Below are 25,652 nucleotides of genomic sequence, written 5' to 3'. Positions count from 1 at the left end.
TGGGGAAAGGTTGTTACCTAGATTAAAGAAATGCTATAGTAAATCTTTCGCAAAATAAATAATCCTTCAGGTAAAAAAATAATAACCTTGCAAATTTGAATTTTTATATGCCAAGTATTCTAAAAGTGGGAATATAACTTCTTTAAATTTTTTTTTTTTTTTTTTTTTTACTTTAGAGCCTCACTCATGAGCTAGAAGTGCCTACTTCGGATCAACAGATGATAGAAATGAAGAATGAAAACATCATTTGAAAATTGTCTTCTTGAAATCATTGTCTTGGGTGAGATGATATTCTGTCCACTTCCAAACATCCATTTAACAGCGCCTTTCCCTTCTGCGTGTGGTTTCACAGCCACCCTATAATCAGAGCACTGGCTTCTTTGTATCATAGCAGGATCTGTGATCCGGATGCTGATGTTCAGGTACTGATACAACTACCCATTCTAGCCTGTTTGCTCCTTTAAATATGTCCCCTCACAGACTCTGGCTCTTGACTCCTTTTATTTGCCTGAATGTTTGTTATTTTTATTGTTTACTCTCTGATTGTGCTCCTAATGGCTAGAGGATTCCTATGGATGGCCTCTTACCTCCCAACATTTTCTTTGCCCCTAACTTCAATCCCTGACAATTTAGGTCCATTTTTAGAGCCAGGTAAGGGCAGTATCCACTCTTCAACAGCCCTGACTTCAGGCTCTCTTATTCACTCACATTCTAGAACCTCCTGTTGGCCCTGGAGTGAGGATTTATGGGGTCTTTATTTCTTGTAAAGGATTTTCTAAGTCAGGTTTACGTCTAGTTAAAAGTGACAGCAAGCCAACAGAAAACTAGTTGAGCAAAAAAAAAAAAAAAAAAAAAAGGAATTTATTGGAAGACTTGTATCCACACGAAAAAGCAAATATGGCCCAGGGGCCAGTTGGGAATAGAAACTTCAATGTCTCCAGAAAACACTACATGTTTTCTATCTACATGTTGGCTTTATTTTCTTAGGAAAGGTTTTCCCACTAACAGAAAATGTAGAATCTGGCAGCAATTCCATCTTCAATCTTTCATTATCATCACCAGAAAATGATTGACTCCTGCTGTCTCTTTTTCACGTTAAAAAACTAGTTTGTCCAGTTTGAGTGAAGGGTTCATTCCCAGACCCATCAGCTAAGGTCAGGCAGTGAGTAGTGTCACTCTGGATTTATTGACTCATCTCAGATCCTTACGTGTGGCTGAGACTTATAAGAAGTGCCAGCTCCCATTCAGACTAGATGGCCAAAATGGGAGAAAGACCATTTCCCAGAAGGAGGGAGTGAGAGTGGAGAAACAATTTCCAGAAAGAGGGAAAAATGCCCGGACAGACAGGCAATGACTGTTCATTGGGGTATATATCCAGTTGGCATATTATCCGTTCACCTTTTTGTTTTCCTATTTTCCCCATTAACCTCTGCTTTTGGTTTGTATCATAAAATTTTAAGGTCAAGGTGACTAATAGTAAAAGCAAACTAACCTGAAAGAAAGCTTTGCAGGAGAATTAACACTGTTTCAGTACTGGCTACATTCCAGAAATGTCTTCTATAGTCTTTTCTTTCTTCCCCCAAACACCCCTGAAATGAAATATCTTAATTCCCAGGTAAAAACATTACTTGGGAATAATAAATAACTGCTTCAAGATGATAAAATTAGCAAGGGCTATACTAGAACTGAAGAGCTATATCTATCCCATTGGAAAGAGGGAAATGCGATGGGGCTAGGACAATTTTAATTTATGATGCCAATTGTGAGGAAGTAGTGTTTGGTGTTCGGTGCTTATTTTTACACATCAACCCCACAAACTAGACTTGCTGCTTTGCAGGGATCAAGTCCAAGAACAACTCAGGCCATGTTATTCCGTTGTTAGTACAAGAAATTGAAATAGATAATTGCTCTCCTTTCTTTTGGGGGAAATCTATTTTACTCACCATCATAGTAGTAAGAAGGAAAGTTGAGATTATTATGTAGATCTAGAGAAATGAGGCCAAGGAGATAAGTTGTCCTACTGACTATAGCCCATGCTAAAAAGGCTTTCTCATAGCATTATATGATAAGAATACTATATCAGGACTTGGTGGAAAGCCTTTTAAAAAAATAAACAGAATGATTTTTCCTAGAATATGCATTGTGAATTAATGAAGGTCTTAGCCAGCTATTGGAAAATTCCTGGGCCTTGCGTTCTTGTCAAATACAATTGCAACCACAATAGCAACTGATAAAAGATGATCATACATGTGAAAGATGAGAAGATATTCACTCTGTATCCACAGAATACAGTTGAAGCCCTTCATTACATTGTACAGTCCTTGTTCTTGGTTCCAGGCATACAAAGATGTGTCCCTTCTCTCAACTCACAGTCAAGTGGATGTACGTTGATGCACCCCTGAGTTCAAAACTTTAAATGAATTCTCGAGATAATTTTGTGAAGTGAGTACCAAGTATGCAGAGTGCTAGGCATGGATCACAGGCCACTCTGACAACAGGTTTATAAAGTAACTAACATCACTCCCATGTTATAAGTCAATGGTTCTCAACCTTCCTAATGCCGTGACCCTTTAATACAGTTCCTCATGTTGTGGTGACCCCCAATTTCATTGTTACAAATTGAACATAATTAAAGCATAGTGATTAATCACAAAAACAATATGTAATTATATATGTTTTCCGATGGTCTTAGGCGACCCCTGTGAAAGGGTCGTTCGATCCCCAAAGGGGTCGTGACCCACAGGTTGAGAACCGCTGTTATAGGTGAAGGAACCATCTGAGAGACAAAGATACAGACAGTGAGTACCTGACCAAGGCAGGATTTGAGACTCTCTGCCCCGTTTTTGGAGCTCACTTACTTATCCCATTCCTCCACGCTCCCATGTTCAAACTGCAAGCTAGAGATGAAGTCTTGTCTTTCTCTTCCTCTTCTCCCCTTACACATCTGGCAGAGACCTGGGAAATAAATCTGGGCATGTGTTGATTGACCCAAGCACTGACACCCAATAGAATTAATTTGCTTTTGACACTTCACTTCATATTTGTTCGAGCTTATATTTAATTTATGATAAACCTGTAAAAGAGCATGGCCTGGAAAATTGAGATGAAATTAGAAATGTTTCCCCTACCTAATTTTCAAGCCTGGAATTACAACCAAATCTAAAGAGACAATTTAGTTATTAAAAGAGTTCTGAAATAGAAAAATATTGCTCAATTAAACAGTAATATGCAAAGAAATGGCTCTGATGTAAGAATAATTTCTTGACTTTAGCCTTTTATTCTTGGTACATTCTATTTTAACAAGTGTTACAGAACAGAGAGAGTTTGTCCACCCGGCACTAGCAGAGCCAAACACTAGACACTAAAAATTACAGTGGAGAAATATTGGCTATTTTATTATGAAAGGCACCACCGAGAACAGGAAGCGAATGCTCAGAAGGCCAAACTCCCCAGTGGCGTGTAGGTTACAGATTACATAGAGCAAAATCACAAGACTGTGGGTTAGAGGGCCCGGGGTCTGCTGGGAGCTGATTTGCTGGGGGTGAGGTAAGGGTAAAGAATCATTTTTCCAGGTCTTGAGGACAGCTCTGAGGTCTTTTCTGGAGTCCCTCAGTCCATCTCATGGGAAAGTAGCCAGGGTTCTTTCCACCTTAGTGCTCAGGAGCTGAAACATAACTTATGTCAAGATGTGATCTTTAGCCTGCCAGAGGTTCAGACAGTGTCACCATTGTCAGGGCCAGCTACTGTCTTCTGCTGCCTCTGGGGGTTGCTAATTAAGGGGAAAGGCTAGCTCTAGGATGGGCATAGACAGTGAAAGAGAGAGAGACAGAGACAGAGATAGAGATGATTTCTAGAGCTAGGATTTAAAACTAAATTTAATCCAAGTCATAAGGACTCTGAGTTTCCCAGGAACTTCTCAAATGATGCTTTACTGTATGAACTCTCAACTTTTTCTGTTTTCTTCAGGACATTCTGGTGTTGCCTGGCAGTGTTTTTGATGTGCAAATCCTAAAACCCTTGATTAGAACAGTGTCATTTTTTATTTTAGCAAAGCCTCCTGATTAATTTATGCTTGGTTGACAACATGTACTGCCTATTTTGATTATTATCTTACATATAAAAGGTGGGTTTGTATAACTTTCAAAGACATTAATTCTTAATGGCTTTCCCAGGGAAGGAGTGAGGGGTAAATATTATGACCTCACTGTTTTCCCCTCTTCAGTTCCCTAGGGGTGCTCTCCAAGCTCAGCATGAAGCCAGAAGGAAGGGGCAGCAATTACATGGAGTAGCAATAACAGACCAGCCTCCTGGGTGCAAAGCACGGTGGACAAGGTGGGGAAAGAACGTTTGGAGAAGCAAATGAAAATAGTGGCGGAAACTGAGTTGGCCAGGGCTCTGCTGTCTTGTACCTGCCCCTTTGTTGACCATCTTGCTGCTGCCTCTCTGTTGCACATGTCATCTTGGGCGTGTTCTTTGAGGCAGGGACTGAGAATCAAGCTCTACAGTGAATCCCCTACACTCAACACAGTGCCAGGTACATGACAGGAGTTCTATAAATACTCAATAAATGTCCATTCAGTTAATTTTTTTTTTTGGAGCTTGTGTTTAGAGAAAGGCACAGAGCATCTACACAGTAAATATTTATCAAATTCTCTCGTTTGAGTGACTTCCTGAGCATAGACTCAGGCCTAGAGAAGCACACCTCTGACTAAGCTCCATTCACAATCCCAACCTCCTAGTATAATAAATGCTCACAGGCAGCCCTCTCGACTTCCGATGTACTCCAGAAAAGGAGGCTGCTTAATAGCAATCAATCAAGAGCTTTAGGTCTTTGCAGTGACTATCAATGTGTCTTGTAAATCACTGGCTTTCAACAAATACTGCCTTTGACAAAACTGAGTTGAAAGTTCCATTTAGCTTAGACGGTATTACACATATAGTAAATGTGGATCCCAAGTGCCCCTCACCATCTGTCACATTTCTGGAGTGATAAGGAAGGAAATTGCAAGAGGGTATTGCAGTGGGAATCTGAACATCAGTGTTCCCCTAGATAGTAAAAAGGATATTACTCTGTGGGAACGCACGCTGCAGGAGATAAGACACAGCACACTCCCTCACCTTTGGCATTTTTCATTTTTCATGTAAACTTGGTCTCTTGATGCTTAGAATAGGCTCAATTAAATACACCAGAATAAAACACCTTAAACATTTGTGTCTTCAAGTGTTGACAATGAGAAATGTACCAGCATCATGAGTTTAGTCTCAGTAGACTAGACCAATAGCCTCCACTATAACACAAGCCCCAGGTCTCAATTAGTGCATTCAGGTTGCAAGTAAGGCAGTGATATATCTATATATCTATTACAAAACCCACCAAACATATTTTTGCTAAACCTTGTTTAATTTTATAAAATAGTAGGTCTTAGGAAATTGTCTGCAATATAAAAATATATATAAAAACTTATTTATGCCCTAGCCGGTTTGGCTCAGTGGATAGAGCGTCAGCCTGCGGACTCAAGGGTCCCAGGTTCGATTCTGGTCAAGGGCATGTACCTTGGTTGTGGGCACATCCCCAGTAGGAGATGTGCAGGAGGCAGCTGATCAATGTTTCTCTCTCATCGATGTTTCTAACTCTCTATCCCTCTCCCTTCCTCTCTGTAAAAAATCAAAAAAATATTAAAAAAAATTATTTATGATAAGTCAGATGTAAAGAGGCAAATACTGGGCGGTAAGGCTTGTTTGTGGAATTTTAGAAGTCATAGTCATAGAAACAGAGAGTAGAATGGTAGTTGCCAGGAGCTAAGGGATAGGGGAAATGAAGAATTGTTAGTCAAAGGATACAAGTTTCCAGCTATAAGATGAATATGTTCTATGGATGTACACTATGTTAACTATCCTATATAATAAAAGGCTAATATGCAAATTGTCCCCTCGGGAGTTCTAGTGACTGGGAGTTTGACCACTCGCTATGATGTGTGCTGACCACCAGGGGGCAGCATGGAACAAAGGAAGGCCCCGGCCTGCAGCCAGAAGGCCCTGATCTGATCGGCCCTTATCGCCAGCCAGGCCTAGAGACCCTATCCATGCACGAATTTCATGCACCAGGCCTCTAGTAGTTAATAATACTGTAATGTACACTTAAAATTTGCTAAGAGAGTACATCTTAAGTGTTCTTACCACAAAAATAATAGAAAAGTTTGTAAAGTGATGGGTGTCTTATTTTGACTTTGGCATTCATTTCACAGCTATACATATACCAAGTTATTACACTGTGCACCTTACATATATACAATTTTAATTGTCAATTATACCTTAAGCCTGAGGGGAAAATAAACCTATCGAGGGAAATTATCCTAAAAAATCTTATTGATAATGACACAATAATCTAAATTTGCTAATTTTACCCAAATATTATTCGTTCTCCAAAGAAAGCTTTGTATACAGTTGTTTTATTTCCAAACAGGCCCATTCTCTTTGCCTCTTGTTTCCTGTGACCTTTCTGAACTGTTTAAACTTACAGGTCTTGTAAAATGTCAGTTTTCTGGTGATAAATATTAGCTCCTATGCATGCAGAAAATGACTTACTAGTTTGCAGGACAGAGTTATCAGCAGAACTGCATCCTTTTCACACTGGGGCTCATTGTACTCAGATGTACTAGAAAATCCTTTCATGAAATTTGAGAGATCAACCCTCCCTCAAGTGCTGTGTCCCAGAGACAGACACACACACAAGTGTCTCATATGTTACCTAATGCCTCTGCCTCGATTGGTGCTTCTCAAGGCAATGGAGGGTGGGGTTTGGAATCATACGGAGCTTAAATCACAGCACTGCCACTAGCAAGTAACATGGCCCTGGACAAGCTACTTACACTCTCTGTGTCTCGATGTCCTTATCTGTAAAGTGAGAATAAACAGCATCGATGTGTAGGGCTATTGCCAAGATTAATGAGCTAATTACAGCAAAACACTCTACATGATGAAATCCAGAGTCCTGTTTTTTGTCTTATAACTCTGAGTTTGCTTACATTCGGTAATTAAATGTAACTATTGTATTTACAGGGCAAGAAATGACCGGAGACGTGGCTTCTAGCCATGGGATTCCCTCACCCACGTGATCTTCCTGGCTTCCATGATTAGGGAACTGAAGAGGTGGGGATGGGGTTCAGGACCAGTCCCTGACTTAAAGCACTTAAATTACTCTTCTCCTTAGATGTTTTTACTCAACACACCTTAATTAAGAACCTTAGATTGAATCATATGAAACTGCCAATGGTCTACCATGGGTAATTTCACACATTTGAATGTAATATCATGCCCCAGGCAAAGGGTTAAGGAAGCCAAGACTAACAAAACAAACCTGGACTCTGTCCTCACAGAACTGATGATGCAGGTGGTGAGGAAAACAAACAGCATACTAATGGAAAAAAAGAAGTGAAGGGGGTTATGGCAGCAAATAGCATTTACCCATGAAACAAACTCAAGAGGCAAAAGGCCAGGAGTGTTCAGAAAAACATCTCTCCTTATGGAAACCAAATGAATGGGTCATCATGGTTTGGAGGGTATATTGCTGTAACAAATTACCACAAATGTAGTGTATTAAAACACCACCTATTTATTCTCTTACAATTCTGGAGGTAAGAAGCCCCAAATCAGGTTTATTGGGCAAAATCAAGGTATAGGGAGGGTCAAGCTCCCTCTGGAGTCTCTAGAGAGGAATTTGTTTCCTTAGCTTTTCCATCCTCAAGGGCTGCAGTCCTTGCATGTCTTGGCTCACGGACCTTTTCCTCCATCATCAAGGCCAGCAGCACAACATCTTGCCTCAGTGGTCACTTGCCTCTTCTGTTTGTCAAATCTCCCTCGTATAAGGATGCCTGTGGTTGCATTGGGACTCACCTGGATAACCCAGAATAATCTCCTCACCTCACGATTCTTCATTTAATAACATCTTCAAAGCGTCTTTCGCCATATAAGGTAATGTTCACAGGATCCAGGCATTAGGACCTGGATATCTTTGGGAACACTATTCAGTCTATTACCCAGGAGTGGAAAGCTAATTAATTGCAGGAGAGATCTGAGGGGATACAGCAACCTAAACTGAGATCAGCCAAATGCAGAGCAAGGAAGGAGATTGCTCACGTGGATGGTCATCACAGAACCCAGGAAACTGAACATTTCACTGACATTAATAATAACAACATTAAGTGGTTACCACCACTTATTACTGCTTATTATGTGTCAGTACAATGTTAATATTTCACTGTATTATCCCATTTGAGCTTCAGGAAAACCTCTAACATCCTAACTAATTTTAACATTTTTTTCATGATTTCCATAGGCTTTTATGAAAGCAGACACACATATGTGTACATAAACATGTAAGTTTGATTCTATAATGGTACTTCATGGCCTTATAAAGGCTTTTTGTTGGCATCTGCACAATTACAAATTAGTTTTATTCAAGAGTTACTGATGCTCCGATATGTGCTCTATTATCACCAAAGTTTCTCTGGATTGTTTTTGTTGCTGGGAAATATTTTGCTCAGGGTCAGTTTATTAAATATTTATTGACTATATACTCTCTTTCAAGTACTTGGGATACAGGGTTGACCAGATAGTTCTTGTCCCCTCAACATCCACAGTTTTTTGTGGGGGGTTTTTTTTTGGGGGGGGGGGGATAGTATATAGATAATTACTGCACAATGTGATTTTTTTTCCCACAATAGAAGCAAGTACTGGAAACTATAGAAGCATATGGTGAAGAAGACAATTGGCCCAGTCTTAAGAGATTTGAGGAAGACTTCCTGGAAGAAGTGACTTCCAAAGTAGGATATAATAAGTAGGAGTTTGAAGACAAACAGTGTGGAAGAAGAAAATTATTGCAGGTAGGGTGAAAATAATTTATGAAAATCCAAAAGAGAACATGGGATACTATTGGAATTTTAAATAGCTTACTTAGGCCTCAGGCTATTATGGGAGAGGTAGAGCAGTAAAAGATGAGGCCACACACTATGCTATAGGAAGATCATAAATGTTTATCTGTCATATTAAAGAATTTGGATTTTAGCCTCAGGGTGCTGGCATGTGGAGGAGGGATGTGGAACATAAGGTTATAACCAAGGAAATGACACCACAGAATTTAATTTTAGATCAACTTTTTATTGTGGAAAATTATCTTTATCAACTCCCCCCCCCCTTTGTAAGCCCACCCTAAATAACACATTATGTAAGTAAAGACAGTACACTGGCTTTGCAAACACAGCTTCTAAATGGTTCTCCTATCTCTCCATACCAGCCATTGCACACATATACACTCCTCTCAATTGCTCCTACAAGAAACTTCATTGACAATGAAAATAAGGTCAAGGGATCGCAAACAGAAACTGACCAGGATTTTTTTTTAAGCAGTAAGTTATTTTAGTTCAAAATAGGAAGTATCCCACAATCCTGTTCTGACAGGAATTCCCAGCTGAAAGCTACTTCTGAAAGGTACCAACAATTTAAACATACACCTCCCTGCCCCTGGCAAATTCCCAGGCCCGTGTCAGTATTTTAGCCTTTCTCTCCTGCTCCTCACTTTCCTTTCAGCCTACATAACCACCGACCTTTACTGGTTCTCAAATCCTCCCTGGTCTCCTGCCCCAGCTGAAAGTAAATATGGAAGATCCTTATCGAAAAGAAGAAAGAGAAGCCAGTATTTACGGAGCACTAGTTCAAGGCATGTTAGGTATTTCCTGATATCTTTACTACATTCATTTTTTTGTGTCCTTTTGTCAACCCTGTGGAGGCAGGTAAAACCCTTATTCTGTACATGAGAAATTGAATCTCCTGGTGATTCATTTCTCCTTTCTCTGTGCCTGGCACTGGGACACGGGGCTAGAAGTTCGGGGTCACAAGGCGTGGTTGGGGAGGAATTTGAGGTCAGATTCTTTTGGCTCATGCCTTTCCAACTACATCATAAACAGGGCTTGGCCCCTGTTATCGAGGTCTTTGTTGTTGGTGCCAGTGCTCACACAGCTTGCTGAGTTTCTGGTTCCCTGGTTTTCCCTCCCTGTGGTGTTCTCAGTTTATTACCTGCCCTCTCAGACTTTGGAAACTTCATATTACTTTGCCCTTGGGTGCCCATAGCCTCCTGATTGCTGACTGCTCACCTGGGTACACCCCATTTCCTCTTCGGTTTGTTCCCAGCTCTTACTTGGTTTCAGTGTCTGAGCTCCACTCTGCCCACCAAAACCCCTATCTGCCAAGCACAGCCCAACATCTTCCTAGTTTCCATGCAACTGTAGAGCTCTCCAGCTCAAGGCCTGCCGACCTGTTCTATCCTATTCTTCAGCAAAAGAGCTTTAGAAACTACGGTCTGTTTCCTGCATCTCCTACCATTGAGCATTTAAAAAAATGTTTAGTTATTTTTCCAAAATCAGTCGTAAAAAACTTTACAATAAAGTAGTAATGCTCTGTTTTGATCTAATTAAACCCAGTTATTTCTTACAAACTCAATGCAAGCAATACAATCTGGCTTATGCGTAAATTTGGTCAAAGAATACAGCTAGAACTCTGGCCTAGTAGTCCGGTTGGTTGAGTGTTGTCCCCTGCACCAAAAAGTGAAGGGTTCAATTCCCAGTCAGGGTACATGCTTATATTGTAGGTTCGATTCCCAGTCAGAGTGTATAAGGGAAGCAATTGATCAATGTTTCTCTCTCACATCAATGTTTTCTCTCTCTCTCCCTTTCTTTCTAAAAAGCAATTTGAAAAGCAATTTAATCCTCTCCTTGGGTGAGGATTAAAAAATAACAATAATAAATAATAAAGTAAAAAGAATATAGCTAGAGAATCACAAGGCTATAAAATTTTTGAGTGTCCATTTAGCTTACCTTTAACCTTGAGAAAGAAATATGAGAGAGAAAATAAGAACTATATATATATATATATATATATATATATATATATATATACACACACACACACACACACACACATATATATTAAACTTCAGGGGATCATCTGTTTAAGGTATTCTTCATCTAGGGCCATTCATTCTGGAGCTCAGCAGATTTAAGAAAGAGTCTTAGCTCCATAAAAAGCAGGGTTTGGGAAAAAAAAAGCAAGGTTTGAATAATTTTCATAAAGGGAGTCTTTCCAGTGGCAGTTACCTAACTTGTAAAATTTAGTATGTAATGGCCAAAACTCAGGGCACAGTACTGGTTTGATATTTAAAAAATATAGAGATAAATTTTTAACTAATAATAATGTGTTTTCTGATCCAAGGCAAGATATAAATGATCAAATCTCATGCTTCAGGCTATAAAGTAATTACTACAGAGAACACAGTTCCTTTGCTTGTGTGGTGGGGGTGGAGGGAAGAGAGAGAGAACGAGAACCGAGATGCACACTGAGCAAACCTATCTTCCTTCCCTGGAACCCTGAGCCATTCCAATTTTGCAACCAAACTGCCCTGACTGAAACAGAGGTAATATAGCTTTAGCCACAATATATTAAAGGTCTGATTTTTGCCAGTCCTTTCAAAGTCTTTCCTTTATTTACCAAGGTTAACCCCTCCCTCTAAGAAAAACAAAAGTATTGTTTTGCTAGTTAATATAAAGACAATAACTGAATGCCTATGTTAGTACAAAATGTTTTTACAGCAGTGGAAGCCTGGTACAGAGGCTCCTGTTTAAAATGGGTTATAATGACTTCATAGCAGTGCAGGCACTGTGCCAGGTGGCATTGGCTTGTAACTCACATTTAAATCCGATTTGTTATCATGGTAATCCAACACATAGTAAGTTCATTTGTTTGTTTATTTTTTAATTTCTTAAGATTGTATTCAAACTAAAATGATAAAGCAAAACAATAAGCACAAAAACTTTAGTTTTGGGAATTTCATTTGACAGGCCCAGATTTTAATTTAATGCTAACCAATTACTAGTTGGATAGCATCAAGCAAGAAATTTAATCTGAGATTCTGCTGCAGAGATTACAATAAGAAATATAAAAAATCATAAATAATGATACTAACTACATAGTGTTACTGGGAGGATTTAAAGAAATAACAGGCAGTGTCCAGCATATAATAAAATGGCTAGCAAATGATCTTATATTCTTATAACTAATATAATGTTCTTCTCATACTTGTACTTGGATTTAGAAATTAAGAGAAATTCCTATCCTGCTTTCACCTAAAATATATATTTTTTGTGAATAGCAGTTTCAGTAAATAGGAGCCTTAATACAGAAATTCCAGACTGGGTCCTCTTATCATTATATCGTTACTTAATAATTAAACCTTCTTATGCCATTGAAATCAGACTCCGTGGCTGAAAGTAAGGTTTCTAAGTTCTTATTACCCAAAGCGAGTTCAGACAATCAACAGCAGTAATAGCATCTAGGAGCTTGTGAAAAATTTATAATCTCAGGATTTTCTAGACTACTGAATCAGAAAATGCATTTAAACAAAATCTTCAGGTGATTCATGTGCACATGAAAGTTTGAGAAGTATTGTTTGAGTAGAGTGGTTCTCAGACTTTAGCATGTACCTGGAGAATTGGTTAGAACACAGATAGTTGGGCCCAACCCCAGAGTTTCTAATTTAGTAAGTTTAGAGTAGGCCTAAGATTTTGCGTTACTAACAAGATAACGTGATGTTGCTAGTCCAGGGACCACACTTTGATAATGGCTAGGGCAGTGGTCGGCAAACTGGGGCTCCCGAGCCACATGTGGCTCTTTGGCCCCTTGAGTGTGGCCACGAAGTTTCAATCGCACTGTACGTGCGCACCCGCACGTGGTATTTTGTGGAAGAGCCACACCCAAGGGGCCACAGTTTGCCGACCACTGGGCTAGGGCATTCAGTAGAGACTCTGGAAAGGTTATACTTGAGTAGTAAGACTAACTAGGCTTAGAGTAAAGACCCACTCTAGACCTACTATAAGAAGGTTTCAGAATAAGCCTTGAAAGTATCGAATCTATCTGCCACAAAAAAAAGCTCAATGCTCCTTAAAGAAAAACAACAGTTGACAATATAACATTCAAAATGTTGATCATCTATCTAAAAATTACTAGCCATGCCAAGAAGCAGAAAAATGTAATCCTAAGCAGGAGTCCATCAACAGAAACAAACATAGGAAAGAAAGAGATGATGGATTTGGCAGAGAAGAGTGTTACAACAGCTATTATATGTGTATATTTCAATATGCCCAAGGATTTAAAGAAAAACATAAACATAAAAAAAGAAAAATGAAAAATATATTAAAGAAACTAAATGGAATTTCTAGAGATGAAAGCTAAAATAAAAAAAAATGACTGAATGAGATTAGCAGCACATATATATCGAAGAGAATTAAAAATATATCCATACAGCCCGGCCAGTGTGACCCAGTGGTTGAGCACTGAACCACAAACCAAGAGGTCACCAGTTCAATTCCTGGTCAGGGCACATGTCCCAGTTGCGGGCACAATCCCCAGTAGGGGGTGTGCAGGAAGCAGCCAGTTGATGTTTCTATCTCTATATCTTTCTCCTTTCCTCTCTCTCTATAATCAATAAAAATATTTTTTAAAAACTTTTTAGAAAATATACACATAAAAGCCTGTATACAAATTTCCATAGGAACATTATAATACTCAAAAAGTAGCAAAAACTCAGATGACTATCAACTAATGAATGGATAAACAAAATGTGGTAAGTCCATTCAATGAATAGTATTCAGTCATATAAACAAATAAAGTATTGTTATAATATGCCATCCATGATTGAACCTTTAAAACAGTGTGGTCAATGTAAAAAGCCAGTTACAAAGGCTATGTTATATGACTCCATTTTTATTAAATGTCCAGAATAGGTGAACCTGTAGAGACAGAAATAGAATAGTGATTTTTTGGAGCTGGCAGGGAGGCTTGGGGGGAAATGAAGAATGTTTGCTAATGGATACGGAATTTCTTTTTGGTTCCATGAAATGGTCTAAAAGTAATTGTGGCAATGGTTGGGCTCTTTGAATATACTAAGAGCCATTGCTTTGTATACATTAAGTAGGTCGAATGTGTGATATATGAATTATTTCTTAATAAAGTTGTTATATTAAAAGATGGAAAGAAAAAAGTTAGCATTGGTTCTCACATCTAGAAGATCATTAGTGACCTTGGCTTGAACAATTTCAGTCTGAGATGAGAGAGTAAACAGAAGCCAAATTTATGTTGTGTGTTGTGAAATAAAGGGATATGGGGTAGAGGTAGTGGCAATATGCAAACAATGATAACAGACCTCCCTCTTAAGTTTAGCTGTAAAGGGAAGAAAGCAATGTAATTTCAAGGACTTTGTGTGAAAGGGAATGAGATAATAGGAAGTGAAAAAAAAGAAAGATACAGAGAGTGGGGGTGGGAAAGGGAACTGACTGAGCAAGGTGTGAGAAGAGATCTAATCTAGAGAAATGAAAGGGATTAACCTTTCATATGAGATTACTCTTCAATTAATAAAGGAAGGAAGAAATAAAGAAATGTTTTGCCCTTGAGTTTCTCACTTGGGGCAGCAACTTGCCTGTCTGACTGAGAAGATATTTCTCAGAGATCTCTAAGTATCTCCAACATTTTAGTACTATCCCTCCTGACACATGGGGTGATGCTGGTGGTGGTAGTGGTGATGTGTGTGCATGTAGGGGAAGAGAGAGACCATCCTTCTCAATGAGAAAGTGACAGTTCCCACAAGGAAACCTGATAATTTTGAAGGCACAGCACCTATGGGGGATGATCAAGCCAAATGTAGAGATTCTAAAACCAGAGCTGCAAACTGAACTGTCTACAAGGTCCAGGAAGTTAATAATAATACCCAGTGTTTATTGAGCACATATTATGTGCAGGCACCAGTCTAAACATTTTACATTAATCAACTTACTTAATTCTCACAACAGCCTAATGAGGTAGGTATTCTTAACCCTCCTTGACAGGTAGAAAGAACATTGAGGCACACGAAGGTAAAGGAACTTGCCAAGGACACAGTTAGGAAGCTGGTAGAGCTAGCTTTTGCATCTAGGAAGTCTGACCGAAAGCACATGCTCTGAACCATGAAGTTATACTGTCTTTCTTAAAGAGATATTAACAACAAAATGGGGTGGGTTTCTGGGGACAGAAGAGCACATGACCACACTGAAGGGAACAGCCTTATGTCCAACTCATTTCTAACATGCAAAAATGTGGGCTCAGTGTTCCCAGATCATAAGACTTTTTTGAAGCAGAAGGTAAAATCTGAACTTGTAAATAAAATTTAACAATTTTTAAACATGGGCAATTTACTTTTAAAAGTTTATATATTTTATGGCAAACATGCCTATAGGACAGTTATGGTTCATGATGAGCCAGTATGTGTCCTCTGCTTTAAAGAGACCTATAGACTTCTAATGTGTCCAACAGAAAGAGAGATACACAATAAAATATTAAGTTTGATAACTTTAGAAGTTTTATATGTCTACAAATGGCATTTTACATGTACAGTGTAAAGGGGAAATGTAAACACATTAAGAAATAAGCAATCACACAATATGCATCAAGAAGAAAATCAGGTCATAACAGCCCAAATGCAAAGAAGAGAAGAAGGCAGACATTCTATTATTTCAGAATAACAAACAACTATAAAAAATGCTGGGCTACTGTCATTGACAAGGGCAATTGCTGTAAAATTCCTGTCCCACTTACATCAGGCATATTGTACTCAATAAGATATAAACAAGCAAAGGACAAATCCATCACTACTTCACAAGGTCCCGGGAAAAAGAAGAAGAAAAAAAAGGAGTAGATAGGTGTGGGCCTGATGTACCTGATACAAATAGGTATGGGCCTAAATGCACCCCTTAAAATAAATACTTAAAAATATACCAGACTTTTTCTTAGGGAGATACAGCCATAAAATGTAAACAGTTCTCCAAACCCTCACCTCAGAATAGTTTAAAAGTTAGTATAATGTGCCTGGCTGGCATGACTCAGTGGTTGAGTGTCAACCTATGAACCAGGAAGTCATGGTTTGATTCCCGGTCAGGGCACATGCCCGATTGTGGGCTTGACCCCTAGGGTGGGGCATGCAGGAGGCACAGTAGGTCAATGATTCTCTGTCATCATTGATCTTTTTATCTCTTTCCCTTCCTTTTTGAAATCAATATATATATTTAAATGCAAAATGTTTTTTGAAAGTCAGTATAATTTTAATTTTTTAATATTAAAGGTTGAATTTTTTCATGTGTTCATTAGAGCATTTTGTCCTTATTTTGTGAGTAATCTCCTTACCTTTTGCCACGTATCCATTTAAAATATGATTTTGACTATTAAGTTAGCAATTTTTGGAAAGCAATTTGATATATGTATCAAGACAGTTTCACATATTTTTACTTAATAATAATAATACTTTTATGAATATATGCTAAGAAACTCACCTGAAAGATAGAAAAAAAATTCTATGAACAAAGATATTCAAAATAAGAAATGTTTATAATAGTGCAACACTAAAAACAGCCTACAAACACAAAAGGTAATCACTTGTGTATTTTTTTAATAGTGTGGGAAATGTTTATGATATTTCATAAAATAAGAAAGCAGTAAGTTGTTTAGATGCTATTATCACCACTGTGCAAATATGCATAGAAAAATGGCTGGAAAATGAAAATACAAGTATTGGCTGATATGATTATGGACAATTTTCTTCTACTCTAATGTGTTTTCCCTATTTTTTTCTAACAGACATGTAACCTTTTTAATCACACACATTTCCTATCATGAAACCAGAAATGCCATCATTAGAAATGCACTTCCTTAGATCTTGAGGAATTTGATCATAAGACTCCTATAGAGATGGCTTTTTGATCAATGGATGGATGCCTGAGTAATGTAGATGGTAAGTGGAAGGTAATAGGTAGATGGCAGGTAGATGATAGAAAGTTTGTCTTAGTAGATATATATCCATTAAAGATCCTATTTGAAATTAAGAGAAACTCTCTCATTTTACACATAAAAAGATATTCTTAAAAGCTATTGAGTTGCTCAGGGAATCTCTTGAAAAGGCCAAGAATAAAGGTGGGAAACAATGTCCCCCCTTCCCCCCCCACCCAAACAATACTGAAATTCTTCCTAAATGCCTGATGAAAACACCATGGCTGCCTCCACTGGGCTGGGCCACTTTGTTTTATTCCACAGATAATGGAAGTTGTTATGAGAGTAGCTGTTACCACAGCCATGGGAGTATTCATGCTACAGAGATGGTCATCCTCATCATGATAGATTCTGTGTGGTCTCAGCTTCATGTCAACATTGGCTTCTGTATCAAAGCCTGAAGTGGTTGCATCTGGTTGGGAGATCCTATATAACATGCTCAATCCAGACTGCAAGGGAAGTCAGAGAGTGAGTAGCTAGCATTTTTAGCTTCTGCACTCGGAGGTGGGCTTTTTCTCAAGATGGGGAGGAGTCCCCAAAACAGGAAACTTGTACTACCGACAAAAATAGGGACAGCCCTAGCTGGTTTGGCTTGGCGGATAGAGCGTCGGCCTGTGGACTGAAGGGTCCCAGGTTGGATTCCGGTCAAGGGCACATACCCGGTTGCAGGCTCAGTCCCCAGTGGGGGGCCTGCAAGAAGCAGCCAATCAATGATTCTCTCTCATCATTGATGTTTCTACCGTATCTCTCTCTCCCTATTCCTTCCTCTCTGAAATCAATAAAAATATATTTTAAAAAATATAGAGACAAATGTTCACTAAAAGTGACGTATCACTCGGGACTTTTGAGCAAACTGCTCCATCATGTGCCTGGACGGCTCACATATATCTGGACTAGCAAAGTCTTTTCTGAGTTCTGGCATAAAAACTTGTGATTCACCAGAAACACAAGAAAAGAAAGGTCTCTAAGAAACAACTATGAGGCCATCTACCACTTACCTTCCTATGTCCCCTCCTCGCCTCCTGGACTTCTGTTGAACATGGGGCTTTTAGTCAACCCTCCTCAGAATAGAGATGCAGAATAGAAAACATCTTAGCTGCCCTCTAGAATGGGCTCCTCAGCAACAGGGGATCTTGTGTTCCCTTCATCTGGCTCCTTTTGTTTTAGTGTCATCCTTTTTGGTGTGTGGGACACAGACCTGGGGAGCTGGCACCTTTTTCTTACTCCCCCGATTGCTCTCTGTGTAAGTAATAAACTGTCTGAATCTCAAACGGACCTACTGTATCTTTACCAGTCAAGTCAGTTAGGCTTTGGCCTTGGCCTTGCCCTGTCTTACATGTGTGTCCAACCCACCTGCTCAAACAGAAGGAAATGTACTGATTCGTGTAACTGAAAACAGGGCCCAGTTGAACATGATCAGTTCAAATGAAATGAGCATGATGCAGTCTTTCTTCTCATTACAGACTCAGTTTACCTCTCTGTTTGGCTTTGCTTTTAGACTGGCTAGCTCGATAGATGGTCCCTGGAATGACCAGGTTCACAAAATCCTTAGAACTAGCTATCCAGTGGAACCACAGGTTCTCTTTCCCAAACACCCCAACAGGAATCACAGGACTGACTTTCACCAGACTGGTTTGAATTGTGAATGGAATATGAAAATCATCTATGGCCTTACCATGTTCTTGCCGTTGAAGGCAAGAACTGAATTATCCCCACCCAAGCTACATGGATTGAGATGGGGTAGTTGTGGCTTATTAAAGGAAATATAAAGCCCTAAGAAAGCCAGAAAACACTGACTTGGTGAACATCCCAATATCTCTGTACCAGAGACCAAGGTACCACTCATTCCATGATGCATATTTAAGAGCCTGACCTTAATGCAGTTAAATGGGTAGACACTTGAGAAGTCAGAAATAAAACATATGGACCAGGCAAACATTTATGAGAGATCTTGGGATCTTAGTTAAATGCAGATTCTGATTCTGTAGAGCTGAGGTGAGGCCAGAGACCCTGCATTTCTTACAAGCTCCCAGACAATACTGAGGCTGCTGGCCCATGCTGGTAGCAAGGATCTAGGAGACAGAAATATACAATGGAATAGGCACAGTTCACAGGTAGTGTAAATCAAATCCTGCTTTTCATTGTTGCTGGTTTTGGTCTCCATGCCAAGGAGCATACATCTAATTGGTCAAGCTTGGATCCCATGGTCACCCCTAAGCCGAAGAACACTAACCTTTGCATTGCTGGCAGAAAGAAGTTCCCCAAAAGCAAAATTAGGCTGCTGCTACCATGAGAAAGAGCAATAGATGCCATATGGTTCTGCAGGGACATAGGTAGTAAGGCACCCCTCTGAAAGCTAAAAATAGATCTCCAAATCAGATCTTTTCCACAGCGGCTCAGGAATACCATACCTGGAGTAATGTGTCTAAAATAGTGCCATACAACCTGTTCACAGCCCGTTTTCAAACATTTCTGTCTGCATTGAAAAGATGAAAGGCACAAACCAATGTTAAAGTAGCCAGCAATCATTACAACACAGTCACTACAACATGACCAAAGGTATCAACCCACCCAAGACTGGTTTGAATGGTGTTAGCACATCACTGTTAGCACATCATTCACTTCAGGCCTTGCTGCTTGTCTGAGAGAAATGGTTTGCTGCCCCAAGAGATCTCTCTTTTATTCTCATAAGGCAAAGTTGTCTTTTGTTCCAGTAAAGAAACTCTTTCTGCCTTCAATCCAATGCTACACTTCCTACCACTGACTCACAACTCTCCATCAAATCCCAATACCCTCTCAGCCCAAGGTTCTATCTGGCAGAATTGCTAAAACAACACAAACAGCAAAATAACAGCAACATTCAAGCATGACCATTGTATGAATGTGCATCATATGTAGGAGCTGTTCTAAGACTTCACATGTACTATCCCACTTACTGCAAAATTGGGGGTTTGTACTGGTCGGTGTACCTCAGCTGGAACCCCATTTCCTGGAGTCCCTTACCTGTGTAGTTCCAGGTTAAGTTTAGCCACAGGAAAGATTTGGTTGAGATCTGAGAGGTGGAAGTGAAGTGGCTAACATGCTCTGGTCATCATTGTCTAGAAGTGATGAGGGACAGGTACCGAGGTGCCGGTGGGTTCCAGTCTATTCTCGAATTCCCCTACTCCATACCAGCTCTCCATCCCAACACCTGGGCCTGCTGACCAAATGTGACCACAGACTAGGGTTGCCAGATTCAGCAAATAAAAATACAGTGACATTGAGCTAAATTTAGATTTCAGATAAGCACCATTCCCTAAAATGTGTAAGTACTAGTATCTCCCATGTAATATTTGGGACATACTTATACCCAAAAATTATTTGTTGTTTATTTTAAGTTCAAATGAACGTGGCATCCTGCAGTTTATCTAGTAATCTGCGTAGAACTAACTCAAGGGTTTTTACTGAGAATTCACAGAGCCAGCAGCCATAAAGAGCCTTCCATAGACTTCTTTTAAAATATATATATATTTTATTGATTTTTTTACAGAGAGGAAGGGAGAGGGATAGAGAGTTAGAAACATCGATGAGAGAGAAACATCGATCAGCTGCCTCCCGTGCTCTCCCCACTGGGTATGTGCCTGCAACCAAGGTACATGCCCTTGGCCGGAATCGAACCCGGGACCCTTGAGTCCGCAGGCTGACGCTCTAGCCACTGAGCCAAACCGGTCAGGGCAGCCTTCCACAGACTTCTACAGCAGCTGGAATACCCAGAATCTAGAAACCCTACTTCTTCACTTATGTCAGGACTGCTGGCTAACAACTTTTTTCTGCTCCTTGCAAATATTTCTTTCCCCAGGTTTCTCCCAGGGTTGTGTAAGGTTGCATTCCTAGAGTGCATTCTTCATTCCATGACACTCACAGGTTTCTACTTCCTGATTAAATGCTAAGACTCATTCTGACTTCAGGAGGAAGGTGCTATTACTATTTCTATTCACTGAAAAATAAACTTTGACACAAAGAGGTAAAGTTGCTTGCCCAGAATCACACGTCTGACAAATATGATTTAAATGCAGGATTTTGCTTAAATAGCTGGCTTAACTACCATAATACATCACCATAACAGAATAAAGAGAGAAGTATTATATAATTGTCATAACAGTATACATAGGAAGAGATACCATATATTATGCATATCTAGTATATATCATATATAAATACATTATATAGAATTATATATGACAAATGCATATGGACTATGTAACTGATTATAGGCATAGATACTCACCTTATATATAAAATTTAGCCCCAGTATTTCATAGTTATTAATTTTTCAACTGTACTCACTAGTGGATATCAAAATGCCACCATTGTAAAATTGAAAATATATATATATATACATTCTCAACTGCATACATTTGGTATTTATTAGGGACAACAGTTGAAAAACCAGTTTCTTTAAAATCTTAGAACTAAATTGTCATATAAACAAGAAAAAGAATGGCTGAAATTGTTTCTTTGGATAATATTTGTGACTCAAAAAAAAAAGAGTGAGCTCATTAATGTTTGAATGAGGATGCATTTGAACAGGGAAGGTTGATAAGTTCTCTGTGTGGGAGGGTTCCTGAGACAGTTTAAGGCTGTGAAAAAAAAAATCAATCCTTAGAAGAAAATGATAGATAATTCCAGTTAATGAGTGCACAGCACACTAATTATTGTAATAAAATATGTTTAATTAAAGGGAAGTCTGCTTTCTAATGATTGTACTGACTGTAAATCAGTTTGGAAAACCCCAAAGATAACTAAAGACAATATGTAGAAAGGCTGCAGGGAAAGTCTATGCAAGGAGGATAAATATGTGTTTACTAATGTGTTTAGAGTTAGCATTCTAGCAACCCTAGACTCTTTTAATAAAATGTTCCCTAGCCCTAACTGGTTTGGCTCACTGGATAGAGCATCGGCCTGTAGACTGAAAGGTCCCAGGTTCAATTCCAGTCAAGGACATGTACCTTGGTTGTGGGCACATCCCTAGTAGGAGGTGTGCAGGAGGCAGCTGATGTTTCTCTCTCATCAATGTTTCTAACTCTCTATCCCTCTCACTTCCTCTCTGTAAAAAATCAATAAAATATATTTAAAAAAAATAAAAATAAATGTTCCCTAATTTCTTAAGGCAGTGCCCAGGTGAAGAGAGAAGTACTTGGAAATAAATTTTAAAAAGTCTTAAGAGAATCATTTAAATATATTTAAATATAATTTTGAAAAAAATACATTTTAACATACATTTGCAGAAAAATGTGAAAGTATAACAAGTCTATTCAGACTAAACTCCATTCATATCATCAAAATATCAACAAAGCCCATTCAGTCCCAGTTTGTAGTGGGACTTAGGAATGACTTATAAAGCATGTTTTCATGCTCTACTACAGTCACACAACCATTGGTGGTTCAGTGGACAGGGAACAACAATTGCAGAGAGTCAATTGGGAGTTTCAACCCAGGGCTGCAAACATGTGACCCTTTCTGCCTCTGATTCTTGTGAGTGTATAATTGTGTGTGTGTGTGTGTGTGTGTGTGTGTGTGTGTGTTGAGTGTGGTGAATGTTATCAGGCATATCTTCAAGAAAATTTCAATCTGGGGAGAACCCATAATGATTCATTTTCTGGGCGTATTCTGCCCTTGAACCAGCTACTTCGCTTGCCTCTTCCTGGACAAAGGGTGGAAGGAGGCAGTGGGGTCCTAGGGCCCGCCTGTACCGGCTCATGAGACTGACTGTCAGATTTTTGAGAAACCTTCAGGCTGCTTACTAAACACAGCCATTTTTTTAAATTAAATGATATAAACTTACAAGTAGGTAAAGTATACCATGATAAAGGTAACAACTATTGGATAATTCCTAATTGTTTCCCTGCTTTCTTGTCATCTATGCTCTTGGGGTGATCTAATCTGTCGTATCTGTGTATTGCTGTACACCTCTTCATGCCTCCACTTTCAGGGACTTCACGTGGATCGTTCGAAATTGACCACGATGGAAATGTTTGCTCACTGAAATCAGCCTGTGCAACAAATGAGAGCTCACCTGTGCCCTGGATGGTTGTTAACCATTTACCAGCACACCCCTGGAGAGAGGCCATGGTGGGATCTGAGTCAGGGTCCTCAATGTGGAGGACAGGGATAACAGATGAGTCTACAGAAGAAACCACACAGATGTGATCTAAAATAGTTGTCATTCTGTGGAAGCTAGGCCGACAGAAATTGAGATTCTGGCTAGAAGCAGTTGAGATAAGATCTTAGAAAAGCAAATAAAAGCAAGAAGGTCTAAAGAATTAGGTGGGTGGTGAAACCATAAAAAAGTTATTGAACTAAGTAGATTAGCAGGTTTTATAAGGTGGGAGGCATGGACAGGGAAGAAGCATTTAAAGGCAGGGACACCGATTTCCACGTTTACCCTACGTCACTTCAAATAAAACCCTAATTTTTGAAATTATTTATTTCCCCTCTATTCAGAGCTCTTAAATGTAATGTCTGATCTCACACCAAGAAGGAAAGAAGCCAGCCCTGGCTGGGTGGCTCAGTTGGTTGGAGCATTGTCTCACATAACAAAAAAGGTTGTGTGTTTGATTCCCAGTCAGGGTACGTAGTACCTAGGTTACAGGTTCAATGCCTGGGAATGTACCAGAGTCAACTAATGGATGTTTTACTCTCTTATTGACCTCTCTCTCTCTCTCTCTCTTTCTCTCCCTCTCTCCCCTTTCCTCTCTCTCTAAAAGTCAATAAAAGCATATCCTCAGGTGAGGATTAAAAAATAATTAAAAAAGGAAAGAAGCCAGATTAAAACAATTTAAACAAAGGTCTGATTAACATTCTTTAGTTCTAGAACAAATGTTCATGCTCATACAAACCCCCCACATACAGGTTCCCAATTGCTCTTTCATTGTAGCAGGGCCAATCATAAGATTCAGATGACCCTAAACTTTGAGCTGTGAACTTAAGCTGCATGATTAAAGAAGCACTGATTCCTCCCTGGTGTGATTCCCTACTATGATGTGTTAGAAACTTGGCTTCAACTGTATCCTGCCCGTTTAGTGGTCATAAGTGGTGAGATATTGTCTCTACCCTGGACACTAGGGTCCGGACCTTATATGATACACCAAACTACCAGTAGGAATTGCAACATCAGGGTTTACACTTGGGGATGCATCAGTCCTTCATCAAAGGTTGGAGACCAACCCTTGCATTTGACTAGGCTGGCTCATCCTGAGGACTGGGGTATAGCCAGCTACCATGGGACTTGAAGAAGGCCATCACTCTCGGCCACATTTATCCTTGTTTCTTATTGACTTATAGCCTGGCTCCTCCAAGAGATTCAGGGAGTCTCACAGATGAATTCTGATTAGCCTCTATTAGATAGAAACTTCAAGGATTTTCTTTTAATCAGAAAGGTCCTCTTCTGCCTGTTTCCCAGCCTTCTAGAATACCTCATTCCCCTAATAGAACAATTATTAGCAAATTAATATCCCTTTTATGAACATCTGGAACAAGAATAAAACATTTCTTTTTTTATCCCCACTATTTTTGATGATAAGGGAATCTTGAATATGTTCATAGAGGGGGGAAGATTAAGTGTAAAGTGGAACATTAAATATTGAACAGAGAGAAGGGAAAATTAATTTCCTAAGGAGAGTACAAAGGGGAAATAATGAAAAGCTGAGATGGGGCTCAACTTTGAATAAGGAAAGAGATTCTTCTTATGAGACAGGAAGTAAGGAGGAGAATAATGATGCTGAAGCAGAGAAATGTAAATATGGAGTTTATATGGGCAGCTGATATTACTCGAGCTCCTATTATGTAATTCAAATAAATCTCAGCTGCTTCCTAAATTGTGGGGGAGGGAATGGAGGAGGGGAGAGTAAAGAGTGATTCCCAGAACAGCGCTCCCCCAAATCACCTTCTTTCTAAATCCTCATTCCTGAGCTTTTCATATTCTTTTTTTTTAAGCCTCATCGAGGATATTTTTCCCATTGATTTTTAGAGAGAGTGAAAGGGAGGGGGGAGAGGGGTAGAAGGAAGGAGAGAGAGAAAAATATTGATGTGAGAGAGACATATTGACTGACTGACTCCCGCACATGCCCTGACTGGAGCCGGGGATCGAATCTGTAACCTAGGTACATGCCCTTGACTGGGTATCCAACCCAAGACCCTTCAATCTGCAGGCCAAGGCTCTAACCACTGAGAAAACCAGCCACATTGCCTTTCATATCTTGATAGAAGTGAAGGGTTTATAGATTATCTGATCAGTTCTGAATCAGCCCATTTTAAAACTTTTTATTCACAGCTCACATTGGTATCTGCTATTTATCATCTCTTGATGCCTCCACTGAACTTTTTCCCTGTTGCATAAGGGATATGAGACAAGTGCAACCACAATTTCAATTTAGTAAAATAGATGTTCTGTGTGGAGTATGGACATCAGGTTATGGAAACACATTGGGTGGGAGGGGACCCTGCATAATCTTCAATGATCAGAGAAAAGCTGCCATACAGAAATGCCCTTATGACCCAAAGGAATTAGCCAGGAAACAGATGTGGGATCCAGAGTAATAAGAAGAAAGAATGTTCCATTAGAGGGAGGAGAACGTGTAAAGGTCTGGAGGCAGGAGAGTTATTGGAATTGTAGATGGGTCAATAGGACTTGCAAGGTCAGGGAGCTCATCGGAAGCCACACCCCAGAAATCCCTTCAATGCATTCTGAGGTGTTTGGGTTTGATGCTGAAAACAGT

The 25,652-nt window shown here is 39.4% G+C and overlaps 1 long non-coding RNA gene across 1 annotated transcript; it reads left to right on the top strand.

Annotated features, from left to right (window-relative positions):
* Positions 1-204: 204 nt before the first annotated feature.
* Positions 205-23,038, top strand: LOC139001273 (uncharacterized). The gene is made up of 6 exons (XR_011469933.1): positions 205-280; positions 4,223-4,332; positions 7,060-7,149; positions 7,798-7,971; positions 8,724-8,882; positions 22,868-23,038. It is a non-coding gene; the product is annotated as an uncharacterized lncRNA (long non-coding RNA).
* Positions 23,039-25,652: the final 2,614 nt, after the last annotated feature.

Source organism: Myotis yumanensis, unplaced genomic scaffold (assembly GCF_028538775.1).
Source record: "Myotis yumanensis isolate MYYU_CA2020_CCGP unplaced genomic scaffold, mMyoYum1.0.hap1 SCAF_283, whole genome shotgun sequence".
Taxonomy (NCBI): Eukaryota; Metazoa; Chordata; class Mammalia; order Chiroptera; family Vespertilionidae; genus Myotis; species Myotis yumanensis.
The sequence above is the reverse complement of the archived record's forward strand: the minus strand, read 5'-3'. Positions and strand labels throughout refer to the sequence as shown.